Source organism: Protopterus annectens, chromosome 16.part0, assembly GCF_019279795.1.
Source record: "Protopterus annectens isolate FY-2018-M chromosome 16.part0, PAN1.0, whole genome shotgun sequence".
Classification (NCBI taxonomy): domain Eukaryota; kingdom Metazoa; phylum Chordata; order Ceratodontiformes; family Protopteridae; genus Protopterus; species Protopterus annectens.
Window position 1 is genome coordinate 196941398 of NC_056750.1, and position 17046 is coordinate 196958443.

At 42.8% G+C, this 17046-nt stretch overlaps 1 protein-coding gene across 1 annotated transcript in view; it reads right to left on the reverse strand.

The window, feature by feature from the left end:
• LOC122790553 (von Willebrand factor A domain-containing protein 5A-like) overlaps positions 1 to 17046 on the reverse strand; it is a 384622-nt gene that overhangs the window by 138171 nt on the left and 229405 nt on the right. The window lies entirely within an intron of this gene.

Sequence of the window (17046 nt, forward strand, 5' to 3'; positions counted from 1 at the left end):
CCTAGACATTAAACACATTTCCTACACGGACAGGCTCAAAAGACTCCAGCTATTCTCTGTCTCAGATTGTCTACTTAGAGGTGATCTCTGCTTGACTTAAAGCCATGTCTGACCCAGCTCTGTTAGAAATGCTACATCTAAAGAAATCCCAATCCCTCTGAACCACATGCTCCAGAGACCTCAGCCTCATTACCACAATCAACAGAACATGCTGGAGGGGCAGGTTCATAACCCAGAGACTGCCCATGCTCTGGAACAGACTTCCCATACATTTCAAGCAGAGCACCTCACTGTCCCTCTTCAAAAGAAATCTTGATGAGTGGATGGGAAATAGAAAGTTCAAAAAGGGAATCACTCCAGTGGCTCTACTTGATAGAGGCACTGGAGACTAACATCGAGCGGCACAATGCCACGGCACTTCAATGGGCTAGGCTTGTAAAGGCTTCAGGGCCATTAGCCTAGTACACACCTATGGACCTATGAACATCTGTAAACACTCATTTATCCATGAATGTGGGATGCTATCAAATGTCTTTTTGTAATCTATCCATGCCATACTTAGATTCTCTTCCCCTTTTTATAATTCTCCAGTAGACTTTATTTAACAATAAAAATGATCCTGTGTTCCATATGACTTCCTTTTCTCACTGTTATGTTCTATTGCCATGACTGAATTTTCTTCTAAATGACTATAAACTATGTAGGCATCAATTGCAGTATACAGAGTGCAAACTTCTGGTCTGTAGTTTATAGGACAGCTTGCAAGTTCACTGTAAAGGAGGAGTATCACTTTTCCTGTTGTTAACCAGCTTGGTGTCTGTTCAGGATGCGTATATAAGCAGTAAAGATGTTAATACTTTTAGCAGGAAATTAGGTACTGGATCTGGGGCCTGGAGTTTTTCCACTCAGGAGTTTTTCTTAATTTTGTTTCACTTTCTTTGGCAGTTACTTCATCCCCTTTCATATTACATTTGAACTTCTTACTGTTTCTTTTACTTCTTGTATGCATTCACTATCTTTGTTATGTTCCACAGGGTCTTCATAGATATTTCTTCAAAATGCTTCTATTACTTTTGCTTTGTTTGCTAAATCGCTATAAGACTTTTTTGGGTCATCAATAAATTGCTTATTTTATACATTTCCTTTATATTTATCTGCGTATCATCTAAGTTTTCTGCCTGTGCTGATATCTTTAGTGCAATAGTGCACAACTGATCCTGGTTTGTTCAGATACTGTGAGTTGCTTTTATCACGTCTAAGTATTTTTGTTGATCTGTTCCCTCTTCTGTACTCATAGGTTCATAGGTTCATAGGTTCATAGGTTTATACTAGGCTATCTGCCCTAAGGCATTTATAAGCCTAGCCCAAATTATTGTGGCTTACGCCACCCCTTATATGAAAAAATACTGTGCCCATTAGTTTGTTGTGCCTCTGTCCAGCAGTGACCCAGAGATGATTCCCGGGGTAAACCTACGATCTCCCATCCACAGGTCTAGATTTCTCTTGAACAGAGTCAGCGAGGTGCTCTGCCTCACATGGACCGGGATTTTATTCCACAGCATAGGGAGTCTCTGAGTGATAAATCTATCCCTCCAGCACGTCCTATTTATATCCGTGCTAAGGTTTAAGTCGCTTGCTCTAGTGGTTTTGGTGGATTTGGATTTTTGAGGTGGAGCATGTCCATTAATTCCGGGTTGGACATGGCCTTGTATGTCAGGCACATGTCACCTCTGAGCAGACGGTATGCGACTGAATAGAGCTGGAGTTTCTTCAATCTGGCAGCATATGACAGATTTTGGAGTCCCTTTATCCTTTTGGTGAGGAACTTTTGGGGTCTCTCCAATTGCTGCAGATGTCGGGTGAGATACATCCCGAATGGGGCATTGTACTCGATCATTGGTCTGATAAGTGAAGAGTACAGGGAACAATGACCTCACTAGATCTGGATGTGAATCCCTTCATGATCAGGTGGGCAATGTAGAAGGTCTTTCTAACCACTTTAGCAATGTGAGTGTCAAAAGAAAGGCCACTGTCAACCTGGGTCCCCAGGTCCCTGATAACCTCTTCTGTGCTTAGTGGATTGCCACCTATATGGTAGCTTGGGGTTACCTTGTTTTTCCCGAAGGGTATGACTATACATTTTTGGCGTTTAACTTCAGGCCATGGCTCTGGCACCAGCTATCTGTTTCCGTGAGTCCCTTCTGAAGGATATCAGTGTCCGATGCACTTTCCACTATGGCCCAGTTTGCAGTCATCTGCAAACTTTGTCAGCCAAAGTCCTCCCATGTTGGCCTGTACTTCTGAGAAGTAGATGCCAAACAATAGGGGCCAAGGACCGAGCCCTGTGGGACACCACTTGTGACCGGCTTGGAGTCTGACACAGCGCCAGCAACTCTAACCCTGTGGGTTCTGTCCTTAAGCCAGTTTGCAACCCATCTTGTGACATATGGGTTTACATTTAAGCTGGTAAGTTTTTCTACAATACCCGAGTGGGGTATTGTGTCGAAAGCCTTTGCAAGGTCAAGGTAGGCTGTATGGACTGCCTTTCCCTCATCAATGGCCTTGGTGACTATTTCGAAGAAGTCGACCAAGTTCAAAAGGCATGATCTTCCCTTGACAAAGCCAAACTGGGTCGGGTCCAATGTCTGCAAGTCCCCTATATCTTTGTTTATGAGCTCCATTATGATCCTCTCCATAGCTTTGCAGACTAGACTTGTTAAGCTTATGGGGCGGTAATTACCAGGGTCCGTAGAGGCGCCACCTTTGTGGAGTGGGACCACAGTTGCCGTACACCACTCCTTGGGCACGTATCCTGTGGTAAGGCTGAGATTAAACAGCTGCCTTATGTGCGGGTTTAATTCCTCATTTAGCTCATGTAGCACACAGCCGGGGACACCATCCGGTCCCATTGATGCTGTGTTTTTAGCTTTAGAGAGAGCAGCTTTCACCTGCGCATTTGAGATGTCCGGGAGGCTACACTCGGCTGGGATAGTTATCTCTCCTTTAGGGGGGGAGAGGGGGGTGAAGTTTGCACTGAACCTGTCTGCCAGTATGTTGGCAATGTCTGTGGGTTCAGTGATTTTTGTATCATTTTGGACTAATTCTGAGCATATCTGTGAGTTTCCACCCAGGTTCCTAACATAGCTGAAAAAGGCCTTATGATTGTCCTTTGAATCCATGGCAATTTTTCTCTCAAAATTGGCCTTAGTTGATTTTATGAGTGCTCGTATTTTTTTACTAATAATGATCAGGGTGACTTCCCTTTTATGGATTTTGTTCTATCATGTAATAGCTTTCTCCTCTTATTGTAAAGTTTGTTAATGGCTGGGGTCCACCAGACTGGACGTTTGCCCTTTGTGGAAAGAGTCTTGGTTTTATTTGGGATTGCCTGATCCATGCAGTCCTGGAGGTGTTCATAGAAGGCATTTGTAAGGGCTTCCGAGCTTGGGTTGTGGTTTCCTCTGACTCAGGGGCCTTGAAGGATACCACACCAGTTTTGAGTAGTGTGAAGTTTGCTTTAGAGAAGTTCTTCACTATGGTCTTTTTGTTTGGGGTGGGGGCGGGATGTGGATTTCCAGTGAGATTAGTTTATGATCAGATCTCACCAATGAGGGATATACTTCGTGTGGAGCATTTTGTCCCCATGTTTGTGACAATGAGATCTAGTATATTTTCTCCTCTCGTGGGAACAGTGACTAGCTGTTCCATGGCATTTGAATTTATGAACTCCAGGAACCGTTGGGCTAGAAAGTTAGGGCTTGAGTAATGTTCCCAGTCTATATTCGGGTAGTTGAAGTCACCCAATATGATGGTGTTTGGAGATACATTTATACCCTCCAGTGTCTTCAGGAAGGCTGTGTGGGGTTCCTGAGTTTGAGAGGGTGGCCTGTAGCATGCTACAATTTGTAGAGCAGTTTTGCCTATTGTTAGTTGCACCTGGATGGTTTCGAAGCTTCATGCGTTGCCACCAACCTGGAGGTGTGAGTATCCTTTATGAATATGGATACACCCCTCCTTTTGTGGAGTGGTCCGGGTTTTGGGGCCGGAACGCATGATATGAGGTAAAACCTAATAGTGCCGGGGTGCTCTCAGGAGCCTTGAACCAGGTTTCAGTTACAGCACAGACATCGATGTTCTCCATACTGAGAAGGGCCTCGAGTGCGTGCATTTTGAGATTTAGACTTCTGGCATTGAGCAGCATTACCCTCAATTTCTTCCCATTTTTGTTTTCTAGGGTGGTAGGTTTAGAATTTGAGCCTTGCCTAAAAAGGCACTATGGGGTGGCAAGAGCCTTAGCCAATATCCGGAATCCCAGGGTGACAGGTGCAAGCCGTCCCTTGAAGCAGCGTGGCTTGTCAAGCATGTCGTCCCAGGCAGACAGACACTGGATCCCCTTTGAATGACACCAGACATTAAGCCAATTGTTAAAGCTGATCATCTTGTCTCTATATTGTGGCATCATTCTTGGTGAAGGAAGGATACTGCTCAGGGTTAGGGTCATACCTGCCTGGGCTACATAATCAGAGAGCTCCTCTATGTCTCTTTTCATGCAGACAGGGAGGTACGTCTCAGGTCGTTCACACCAGCATGGACAATGACTGTGTCATATTTGTACTTGCTGTGGAGTGACCCGAGTGCTTGTGTTATGTGGCGGATTCTAGCGCCCGATAGGCAGCTTACTGTGACCCTCTCCTTGTTCAGCCTGGTGAGTGGGACGTCAGTGTGTCTGACTATGGAGTCACCTATGACAAGTATGTTTGGTGTTGTATTTGGCCTTAAGGGCTGTGACTGCTTTGCACACTGCTTTTGTGGTTTATGTGTTGCTTGTGGGGTGTCTTGAGGTAGCAGTTGTTTGGGTGTCTGCTTTGGAGGCCTCTGCTGTTTAGGTAAATTTTACTCAGAGCCTCCGAGTATGTCTTTGTGTGTTTATGTGTTTGATTCAGTGGAGTGGTAGCATTATGTGAGGCTGGTTTTGTGGTGTGTGTAGTTGCCTTCTCCTCCTGTCTGGTCTTGCCAGTCCTGAGTTGAGAGAGCTCAGCCTCCAGTTTGGCTAAATAGCTGCATCTCTCGCAAGTATTTGTGTTATGTGGGAGGAGGAGAGGGTTGTCTGTGTACATGAGGCAGTTATAACATTGCCTCAAGATTCCCAGATTCACCAGCTGGACCGGAGAGGAGATTGACAACTGACCTTTGGACATGCTAGAATAATATTGGGAAATCCTTAATTGAAAACAAGGGCCAGTGGGGAGTGAGGGTGTAGTGCTTTTAATTTTTAGTGCTGACTTATATAATTGCTTTAGTGAGCAAGTGCCAGGTAACTTGAGTGCAATGTGATACAAGTAACTAAATGCAAAACGACAAACAGTAACTTTCTTTCAAGTGAAACAAGGAAATAAGTACAGTAAGCAATGCAGATATCACTAGTGATCCACAGAAGCGCTGAGAAGTTGCGTATTAGGTGAATTAGCTTCCAGGGAAATAACAAGCAAACAAACAACAAGTATATAAACAAAGCTAGATTCAGTAGGCCTGGATCTAGTCTATGCTAGAGCAAACAAGGTGAACCAATTTCAGTAAGATACAGTTCAAATATTCAGGCACTATAAACCTTTAACCAGAAAATTCCCAGCTCAGAAGGGCAGAGTCCAGCCTCTTCTCCCACAAGAGTGCAGTCCACGAACCTTCTTAATGTAAAATAACTGGCCTGAAGCCCAAGTGCCTAAACCAGAACTAATACACTTGGACACTGGGCTCTCAATCAGCAGTTCCCAACTTAGAAGGATGAAAGCTACCTGTCCTGCCACCACAGTGCTTGCCACAAACCTTCCTAATGTAAAACAACTGGTCTGAAGCCCAAGTGCTTAATCCAAAAGACTTGAATGATAGCTACACTTTAATCAAGTTACAACCAAGCAGTAATAAATACCATTGAATACTTTAGAGAATGTCTGGATTAGTGCTCAAGTTACACAAACAAAGCTAGATCCAGCAGGCCCGAATCCAGTCTATGCCACAGCAAACAAGGCGCACCAACTTCAGTAAGAAACAGTTCAGATATGCATGCACTATAAGCCTTTAACCAGAAATTCCCAGCTCAGAAGGGCAGAGTCCAGCCTCTCCTCCCACAAGAGTGCAGACCACGAACCCTCTTAATGTAAAATAACTGGCTTGAAAGCCCAAGTGCTTAAACCAGAATTAATACACTTTTTAGAATAACAGACACTGACCTAACAGTGACACTTCTTGCCTTAACTGCTTTATAGTTTTCTTTGTTCAATGCTTTCATGATGGCATTTGAGTTCTTTCCTTCTTTCCCTTTTTGTGGTGAGATTTTTATCTGTTATTAACTTTGCTACACAGTAATGTGTGTTATCTAATTCTGTCATATCACATGAATTTCTGTTAATACTCGATTACTGTGCTCATCTGTTTTATCAGACTTCTAACATTTTGGGTCTTATTTAGTTTCTGTAATCTATTTCATAGGTTCATAGGTTGGTACTAGGCTATCGTCCCTAGGGCCGATACAAGCCTAGCCATAGCAATTCCCTGGCTATTTCTTCCCATAGTATTTACTTTCCTGGACCCCAGTCTAACAGGGTGACTGACGTGATCCCCGGGGTGAATTTCCTATCTCCCATTCAATCATCAAGGCTCCTTTTGAAGAGGGCCAAAGAAGCACTCTGCTTGACCTGTATGGGCAGTCTATTCCAGATTCTGGGGAGTCTCTGGGTCAGAAACCTATCCCTCCAGCATGTTTTGTTCATTGTGATGACAAGGTTTAGATCCCTGGAGCATGTGTCTCTGAGGGATTGGGATTTCTTTAAGTGTAAGATGTCCAACAACTCTGGGTTTGACATGGCCTTGTATGTTAAGCAGAGACCGCCTCTGAGTAGACTATACGAGACAGAGTACAGGTGGAGTTTTTTTTAGACGGTCAGCATATGGCATCTGCTTTAGGCCTGTGATTCTTTTAGTGAGGTATTTCTGCAGCCTTTCCAGTTGTTGCAGACGTCTTGAGAGGTACAAACAGGGTGTTGTATTCTATAATGGGTCTAATGAGGGATGAGTACAGTGGGACAATGACCTCCTTTTTTCTGGATGAAAAGCCCTTACTGATGAGGTGTTGGCAATGTGGTTATCGAAGGTGAGACCATTGTCCACCTGTGTCCCTAAGTCTCTTATCACACTTTTGGTGTTTAGTGTACTGCCACCTATGTGGTAATTCATGGGTATATGTTTCTTTCATAGATCTTAAGTCGATCCATCTGCATTAAATCAAGCAACTCTTCCCTTAGATAATTTTCTTCTAAACCGAGGGTACATTCTTTGTTCTACATATTGTGTGGGCATTCTAAAGAAAGGTACAAAACATCTTCCTGTAACATATTCTCTTCAGCTGCATCATCTGTTACTCTTTCATATGGGAAATCGCTGGTTTATCACACCACAATACTGACTGTGTCAGTTACCACCATTTCCTGCTACTTCCCTTGCTGTGCAACTCCAACTGAACTTCTGTACTGGTTTCCTACTAAAGGCTCTAGAGTATCTTCAAGTGGCAAGGTATCAGATGCTTCCCATTCCACCTGTTTTTCCTTAATTTGGGGACATTTTTTCATCATGCTATGGAATTACCTTAGTTGGATTTTCTACATTAAATCCTTCACTTTGCAGGTAATCCATAACTTCAGTTTCTATTTCTTTAAAATCTCCATTACTAATCCTCTTTTCTACTTTCCCCTTTGTTTTCTTATTTTTTATTGTTAAATTTTCCATATTCTGATATCTTTTATTGTATTTTTCTTCAAATATTTTTGGTACTGTTCTTTTTTATATTGAGTAGCTTTGCTGTATATTTTGCATAAATATTGCACAATATTAAATCTCCTTTTATTTCCCATTTCCATGTTTCTTCTTTAGATGTCTGCCACTCCACCTGTTTCTCCTTACTTTGGGGATTCATTGTTCCATTGTGCTGTGACATAACCTATGTTAGACTTTCTGCACTAAGTCCTTTACTTTGCAGGCATTCCACAACTTTAAACTTGTATTTGTATAACTGCTACTTTACTAATCTTCTGGTCTACTTTTTCTTTGTGATCTTTTTTGTATTGTGAAAATTTCAATATCTGGGCACCTTTGTCTGTTATTTCTCTTCAAGTATCTTTGGAGCTGCTTTTTTATTGATTAGTTTGGCTTTCTCCTTTGCATAAACATTGCACCATATCAGACTTCTTTTTTTTCCCATGTCCAAATTTCTTTTTTATACTTTTCAAAAATGTCTAGGTTTTCCTCTTCCTTTATATTTCCGCACTTTCTCCGTCACTTCTTTTTCCAAGCAGCCCAAAGTTTCTTTGTCTATATAATTTTTTTCATGGTTCTGTTGCATTTGTGAACACAAATCTGCCTTTGAAGTTTTTGACAGTTTTTCTTGTGCAAGTAATTTTCTTTCTTCTAGTTTCTCCTAATCTTTCTGAATACCTTCTATCTGGAGATTTTGGGTTCTTGCATAATAATAGCAATACGTAACTTCTCCCTCCCTTATCCTCAATAGTCCACTTTATCATCTTTATGGCTCTTTTATGGCCTGTCCGTTTTTGTGGACTACAACTTCCTTCTACAACAGGAGGCCATACTCCCCCTGAGCATGGTCTAATCTCATTGTAGGAATTTTTTGTCTGTGTCTTGAGGATTCTACACTATCATTGTTTTCCAGTCAGGGCACCAGTGTGCATAGCAGGATGGGCACTTTCTTATCCTGGGACTTCTGAACCCAGCTGTCGTTTTTATTTTTTTAACTACCTATGTCCACGATATATATGATATAAAATACAGTCTATATATCAATGTTGTCTTTGTGAGATTTTTTGAAAATAGGGTCCACCGCATGCAGGCACTCACCAAGACCTGCAGATGAATTTAGTTCCAGCAATACTACTATCCTTTTCTTGTTGATTTTACTATTTCTCCAGTGAAGGTTTGCCAGTGGGCAGAGTGGACGTGCTCTGCTGATGAAAATGAGCGCAAGCGTGTTAGTGAGGAGGATATTCTCTGATGAAAAAAGTCTGTACTAATAAAATCAAAGAAGCATTTAGCATATTTAGGTGTAGGTGCACAGGTTATTGAGGATTAAATAATGTCCCCTAGAATGATGGCCTTTGGATTAATGGAGAGGAACTATAGTATACAGAGTCATGCTTTATGATTTGTTCATGCCATAGATATGATTCTGTCACTGGCTGAGAAGGGATACAAGCTCTTGTTTACAGATACTAAGACGCAAAGGAGTTTACGTTCATTGTCCTGATAGATTAGTCTAGAGGTGATAATATTTCGAATAAAGACACACCACAAAAGGTGTTGCTGTTCTCTACAGTTACAGCCCTAAATGAGCAGCAGATAGTAAAGCCAGTTAAGGATGGAATGCTGTAGTAAAGCCATCTAAAGATGGAGTGCTATCAAAGCACTGCAACTATGTTTCAATGACAACACAAATATTTTTGTCTAGAATTAGCAAGGCCTAGAGGGAAGGCATTTTTATTTAGGTTTCTACCACTGAGCAGAGTTATTTGTGTTTTCTGGGATGGTAGCCTAAGTAGACTGATCTTCTTCTTCTTTCGGCTTTTCCTGGTTAGGGGTCACCACAGCAGATCACCTGTCTGCTCATGATTGGCACTGGAGTGTTACAGTGTCGAGTTGCCAGCCCAGCGCCCAACCTTTCACAGAAGGCACACACATGCACACACACACACACACACCTAGGGCCAATTTAGAGTGTCCAGTCCACCTTCATCATGTCTTTGGGATGTGGGAGGAAACCCACGCAACCACAGGGAGGACATGCAGACTCCGCACAGAAGGCACCCAAGCCGAGGATCGAACCAGAGAACCTCTTGCTGTGAGGCGACAATGCTAACTGCTGCACCACTGTGGCCACCTAAGTAGCCTAAGTAGACTGATACTCCCTTAAAAAAGTGACTGGGATAGAGAATATGTTGGTCTTTTTGTGAAAGCCCTGGGGAGATAGAAGCAAGCCATCCCAGTGAAACAAGTGGGGCTGTCTTTCATCTTCCTACAGGCTAACCCAATAGTGTTTCCCCACCATCTACAATGACACCAGTAAGTAAGCCATTACTAAAGTCTATCAGTTTTACTTGCATTTTGGCATCATTCTTATGGGCAGTAAGATACTGCTCAAGGCTAATTTGGTTCCAGTCCTGCAGATATACTTACAGACCTCTATCATCTTCCTCTTCATTTAGTCTAAGTGGGCGATCATTCGCACCCACATGAACAATGACCATGCCGTATTTGTACTTAGGGTGAAGTTCATAGGTGTTTACTAGGCTAACGACCACAAGGGCCGGATTTAAGCCTAGCAATGCATGCCAAAACTCTGACAAGTTCTGATACCCTTGATAAGTGTAAGCATGGGCCTAGGAGATGAGCCATTTACAAGTTACCTCTGTCTATTAGAAACATAGATACCAAACCAGGGATGAATTTCCAGTTTCCCAACCAATTGTCCAAGTTGCACTTGAATTGGGTTAGGGAGGAACTCTGCTTCACATGGATAGGGAGCCTGTTCCATAGACAGGGTAGTCTCTGGGATACATACCACTCTCTCCAGCAGGTCCTATTTATATCACAAGCAAGGTTTAAGTCTTTAGAATGGGTAATTCTGGTGCTGTTTGTTTTGTGGATATGCAGGAGGTCCATCAGAGTGGGGTCTGACAATGCCCTGTATGCCAGGCATAGCTCTCCCCTCAAAAGCCTGTCGGAGACAGCATACAGAGATAGGGCCTTGTGGTGGTCTGCATAGGACATATTACTTACACCCTGTATTCCTTTAGTGAGGAACTTCTACGGATGTTCCAGTTGTTGGATACGCCTGGTTAGGTACATACCAAAGGGGGCATTGTATTCAATGATAGGTCTGATGAATGCCGAATACAGTGGACAATGGCTTCCGTGGACTTAGGCAACTAATAAACAAAGATATGACATCTAACACAGAATGATTTCCTCACCACTGTAGACAGCTGATGATCAAAGGCTAGATTACTATTTATGTGTATTCCTAAGTCCCTGACTACTGGGTCATCTCTAAGGGGTACATTGTCAATATGATAGTTACCAGGTGTGTATGACTTCTCAAAGGATACTATTATGCATTTCTTGGCATTTAGTTTTAGTCCACGGCTCTGACATCAGTTGTTTGTTTGTGTCAGCGTGAGATTTAATGATAGCTCCTAATTTGCAATCATCTGCAAATTTAGTCAGCCAGAGACCACTGACATTGGCCTTGACTTCTGAGAAGTAAATGCCAAAAAGAAGACTGATCCCTGAGGGACTCCACTTGTGACTGGCCTCTTTGTAGAGGTGGACTCCCCAATTCTAACTTCCTGGTTCCTGACTATGGGCCAGTTGGCTACCCACCGAGGGATATATGGGTTTGTACCAACCTCTTGAATTTGTCAACAATACCCGAGTGGGGTATTGTGTCAAATGCCTTGGCCAGGTCAAGGTAGGCAATGTGAATGATTCTGCCCTCATCCATTGTGTTGGTGACCTTCTCGAAGAAATTCACCACATTGAGTAGGCATGATCTGCCCTTGACAAAACCAAACTGGGTTGGGTCCAGTTTCTAGAGGGTTACTACATCTCTATTGATCATCTGCATGATAATTTGTTCCATGGCTTTACATATAAGACTAGTGAGACTTATGGGTCTGTAGTTTCCAAGGTCAGCAGATGGCCCACCTTAGTGCAGAGGGATAATTGTTGCCTTTCTCCATTCATGAGGCATGAAGCACATTTGTAGGCTACAGTTAAATAGTAGTTCCAGAGGCCATGATATTTCATGTTTCATGCTATTAAGAAGGCTCCTGGGATAATGACTGGGCCTATTGATGCAGTGTTCTTCGTCTTAGAGAGAGCATTAAAGACCTGTTCTCTAGGGATAGTAGGGGGAGTTATACTTGATATTTCCTGAGGGAAGGTTGAGGGGGAGAGGGGGATAAAGTTGGAGCTGAATTTAATAGCCAGGAGGTTTGCTATATCTTCTAGCTCAGTACAGGTGGCTCCATTTACAATGAGCTCTGCACACAATTGCATTTTGCCTTTATGGTTGCAGACATAGCTAAAGAATGCTTTGTGGTTGTGCTTGGCCTGGGAGGCCAAACTTACCTCAAATTTGGCTTTGGTAGACTTTATTTGTCTTCTGAGTTGTTTGTCTAGTTTGATGAGAGTGCTTTTATCCTGCTGGGTGCTGCACCTCCTAATTTTTGCCATGATTTTCTTCCTCCTGTTATACAGCCAATTTATTTTGTGATTCTACCAGGGTCGCTTGTTTTTTTAGTTAGTTCTGTACTTCTTCCTGGTGGGTACAGCTGCCTCTATGCAGCTATTAACATGCTTGTACAGGGTTTCTATGAACAGTTCTGCATAGGCTGAAGTATTCTCAGGGTTTATGGGAGCTTGAAATTTTGCCAGGTTCTCACTTAATAGCAGGAGGTTAGCCTTAAAATAGTTCCTGAATATTTCAAGTTTAGCTGGGAGTCCAGGATTTATTTTTACTTCAAAGGAGACCATTTCATGGCCTGACCTTACCAGGGAAGGCATTACAGTAGGGGCTGTGTTTGTTTGTGTCAGCGTGAGATTCCACGACCAGATCCAGTATGGGTGCACCCCTGGTTGGTGTATTGACTTATCTGGTGCAGGGAGTTTGTGTTTACAAAATCCAGGAATCTCTGTGCATGTACATTTGGTGTCATGTAGGATTCCCAGTTAATAGTGGGGTAATTAAAGTCACCCATGAATATCGTATTGGGTTGGATGGTTAGTATTTCCAATACGTTTAAAAACATGGTATGGGTTTCCTGGGTCATAGAGGGGGGGGACCTATAGCTTGCAAGGAAGTGGTATTGGATTTTACCTATGGGGATTTGAACATGGATCAGCTCAAGTGCATTGTCCTGTTTGACCAGCCTTGAAGTATACATTTTTGATGCAGATAGAGACACCTCCAACTTTAGTCCCTGCTTGTGAAGTAGCTGGCCTAGATGTGTGGAAAGCATTATTACCTTGGACTGTTGGTGAGCTCTCTGTGGCTTTAAACCATGTCTCAGCGATTGCACAGATGTCAGCATTCTCTAGGGTAAAGAGAGCTCCTAGGGAGGGGAGTTTTTTGTTTACACTCCTAGCATTGAGCAGTAATACCTTTAGATTTTCTTGGTTTTTATTTGCTAAGTCAGAAGTTCTTTCAGTTTGGCATTGCCTAAAAAAGGCACTATGAGGGAAGACAATGTTTTAGCTAATATTCGAAAGGAGGAGAAGGGAGAGGTGCAGACCATCCCTGGCAATGCCAAATGGTCTGTTGACCATCTCCTTCCATGCTGACAAATACAGCACCCCCTTAGAATGACACCAGAAACTAAACCAATTTGTTCATATTGTGGCATCCTCCTTGGAGAAGGTAAAATGCTGCTCAATGCTAGGCTCATACCAGCCTGAGACACATATGCCGAGAGCTCCATGATGTCTCTCTTCATATAGTCTAGGGAGATATGTCTCAGGTAACTTACTCCCACATGGAATATGACCGAGTCATATTAGTAATTGTGGTCCAATGACCTGAGTGCATGCCCAATGTGACAGATCCTAGCCCATGATAAGCAACTGACCGTACCTTTCTCCTTAGTCAGCCTGGTGAGAGGGAAATCAGTGTGTCTCACTATGGAGTCTCCAATGACCAGAATGTTGGATTGTGTGGTGGCTTGCCTTATGGGCTTAGAGGTACAGGCTCCATGAACTGTAGCGCTATGTGTTGATGTGGGTGTTCTTTTGAAAGAATGCATTTGGGGCTGCTGAAGGTATTTATTATGTGCACTTTGTCTAGGAGGTCTTTGTGCTTTAGGAAGTGACGTGAGTGTTCTTGAGATAAACAAATTCTAGTACCTGACAGGCAGCTGACTGCAACCCTTGTCTTTGCTCAGCTTTGATAGTGGTTCATTGGTGTGCCAGTCTGAACAGTCACCTATAGTGGGTACATTACTATGATGAGCAGACTGCTCTTGTGGCCTACAGGGCTTGGCCAAACCACAATGGTGGCTCTTTACTGTGGTAGCAGAGGTTTAAGAAGATATATGACGTATGGAATGTATGTTGGCGTGTTGCTGAAGTTACAAGCATTAGAGTGCTGGACAAAGGACATCTATGCAGTTTTGGAAATGTACAGTGAGGTTATCTCTTGCATTGTGCTAATGTGGTGTTAGTATACTTACTGATAATAAGTCTGTGTAGGAGGTTTGTCTCCACTAATAAATATTTGCATTTCTCATCTGTGAACTCATTATGTAATAGTAGGAAATGGCAAATTTACACAACACCTTAGGGTGCCAAGTACTGGAAGGTTAGAAACAGAAGATGCAGGGACAAACTGAGGAGTCCTACATACATTATGCAGTGTTATAAAACTGATGACACATGGTGCATTTAGAAGTGACGGGAGCTGTAAATAAAGGGACAATGTAGCAGTGTATAGCATAACACAGAAGCTGTGTAATATATACAAGTACATTAAAACAGTAATAAACAGTGCAAAATGATACAATCCAGCAAGTATGATAAAGGAATGCAGCACAGTACAGTATAACTCAATACATCTCAATCATGTACAACACAATGCAGTACATTATTAACATCTAATAAACAGCAGGCATGGATACTACAACATAATAAACCAAGAGGTGTTCAATGACTGACTTAGAGAGTGAGAGAGGCAGTTAATACAACAAATAAAATGTCACATGATTCCATGAGACAGATAATACAACAGGCAAAATGTTGCAAGAGATGGATGCCGCTTCATAGTACTTTGATTTATCAACATCAGGCTCAGATGACACAGTACTAAATACAGTACTCAAAAACAGAAATAATGCAGAAAGGTCTATGATAAGGTGGGAGGGTGGCCTAATGGTTAAGGTGTTTGCCTTACAATCACAAGGTGCAGGGTTTGAGTCTCACAAGGGGTAATTGACTAGGGTTAATATGGCTCGAAAGGGCAGTTAGCTTAGTACTTATCTATGAACCTATGATACTATAACAGCAAGGATGCAATATAGCAGTAATCAGTCAACCTCGGTTGAGAAATACATAGCAAGGAATGACTACAAGCAATACTAAAACCAATGTCACTAGGGGACAGAAAGTGCTGCAAATGCTGCCAGATACAGCCAGGCATAAGCAAGTGCTAGGGTGCTAGTCCAGAAAATAGGATTTACGAAGAATAGTACAGTTACTAAGGCAAGTACATGCTGTTGCTGTGAAATGCAGTCTGGTACTGTGCTTTATATACTACCGACTGACTGCACTGTGCATAAAGTACAGTTTTGTACCTACCATAAATGTAGATGTCCGAACTGGATAGCATCTGCAGTCATAACAAGTGGGTTGTCCTGTCGTCAGGCAGCCCTGCAGTCGGCCGGATTCCAAAGTCCGGGTCCGGGTCCGGCTTCGGCTGATGTCGCACTCCACCCGACGTCATCTCTGTTGGTCTTCGGGTATAAAAGCATCAGCCGACGCCATTTTCCTCAGTGTTTCTTGCCCCAGATGCCAGTAGCCCTCTTGCAGGCTAAAATTTGGATAGATGCCAATGTTTCCAAATAGATAGAGGTAAACACAACAATAAGCATATATGTACATATATACAAACAAATACACCATAAAAGACTCCCCCCCAACAGCTAGCTATTAGGAGGGTAAACACCCTAGGAGTACCACAGAGGGGAAGGAGGGAGGGTAATCCTGACTGCAGATGCTATCCAGTTCGGACATCTACATTTATGGTAGGTACAAAACTGTACTATGTCCTTCATGGATGCATCTGCAGTCATAACAAGTGGGTAGAATACCATAGCCAGCTAGGGGAGGAGGATAAAAGTAGATTATGGTGTGTTTAGGATCCCCTGCAGTACAGCAGTGGCAAACCCTGCTCGGGATCTGGAATATAGAGGCAAATTATAATGCTTGGCAAATGTATGCACGGAGGTCCAAGTAGCCGCCTCAATAATGTCTTTGGTTGCCACTCCTCGTAAGAAGGCTGTGGTAGTGGCTGTTGCTCTTGTAGAATGAGGTCTTATGTTCTGTGGAATTGGTTTTCCATGGAAGGAGTAACAGTATCGTATGCAATTTCCTATCCATTTGGAGATTGTCTGTTTGGAAATAGCTTTTCCTTCCCTTCCTGTTGCATAGGCTACAAAAGTTGGTCAGTCTTTCTGCTATTTTTGTTCTGTCCAAGTAGTAGCGTAGCTGTCTATGTACATCCAAGGTATGCAGTATTCTTTCCCTCTGTTTTGTGGGTTGGGAAAGAAGGTAGGTAGGTGGATTGCCTGGTTCAAAGATACTCTGGATACCACCTTGGGCATAAATGTAGGATTAGTCCTCATGGACACTCTATCTTGGTGGAAGATTAGGAAGGGTTGCACTGCCATTAAGGCCTGTAGTTCTGAAACCCTCCTTGCTGAAGTAATTGCCAGTAGGAAAGCAGTTTTCCATGACAGGTGTTGTAGGTCTGCTGTTGCTGCTGGTTCAAAGGGTGATAGTGTCAACTTTTCTAGCACAAAGTTTAAATCCCAAGCTGGTAATGGTGGTTTCCTTGGAGGTTTTACATTCTTGATTCCTCTGAGGAACTGCCTGAGCAAAGGGTGCGAAAAAACAGGTGGATCAAAGCTGTATTCTGCTGAAATAGCAGATGCATGTATCTTGATGGAGGAGTAGGACAGGCCTGAATGAAGAAGTTCGGCCAGATACTCCAGAATGTTAGGCATATCTATGTTTGACACATCTTTTCCTCTTTCGGTACTCCAAATGACAAACCTTTTCCATTTTCCAGCATAGTTCCTTCTTGTTGAAGGTCTGCGTGCTTCAAGAATAATGTCTTTAACTCTTTGAGAAAGTTCTGGATTAGCTGCTGCTATGTGATGTTCCATGCAGTCAGTTGTAGCGTTTTAAGGTTTGGATGCATGATGCTGTAGTTGT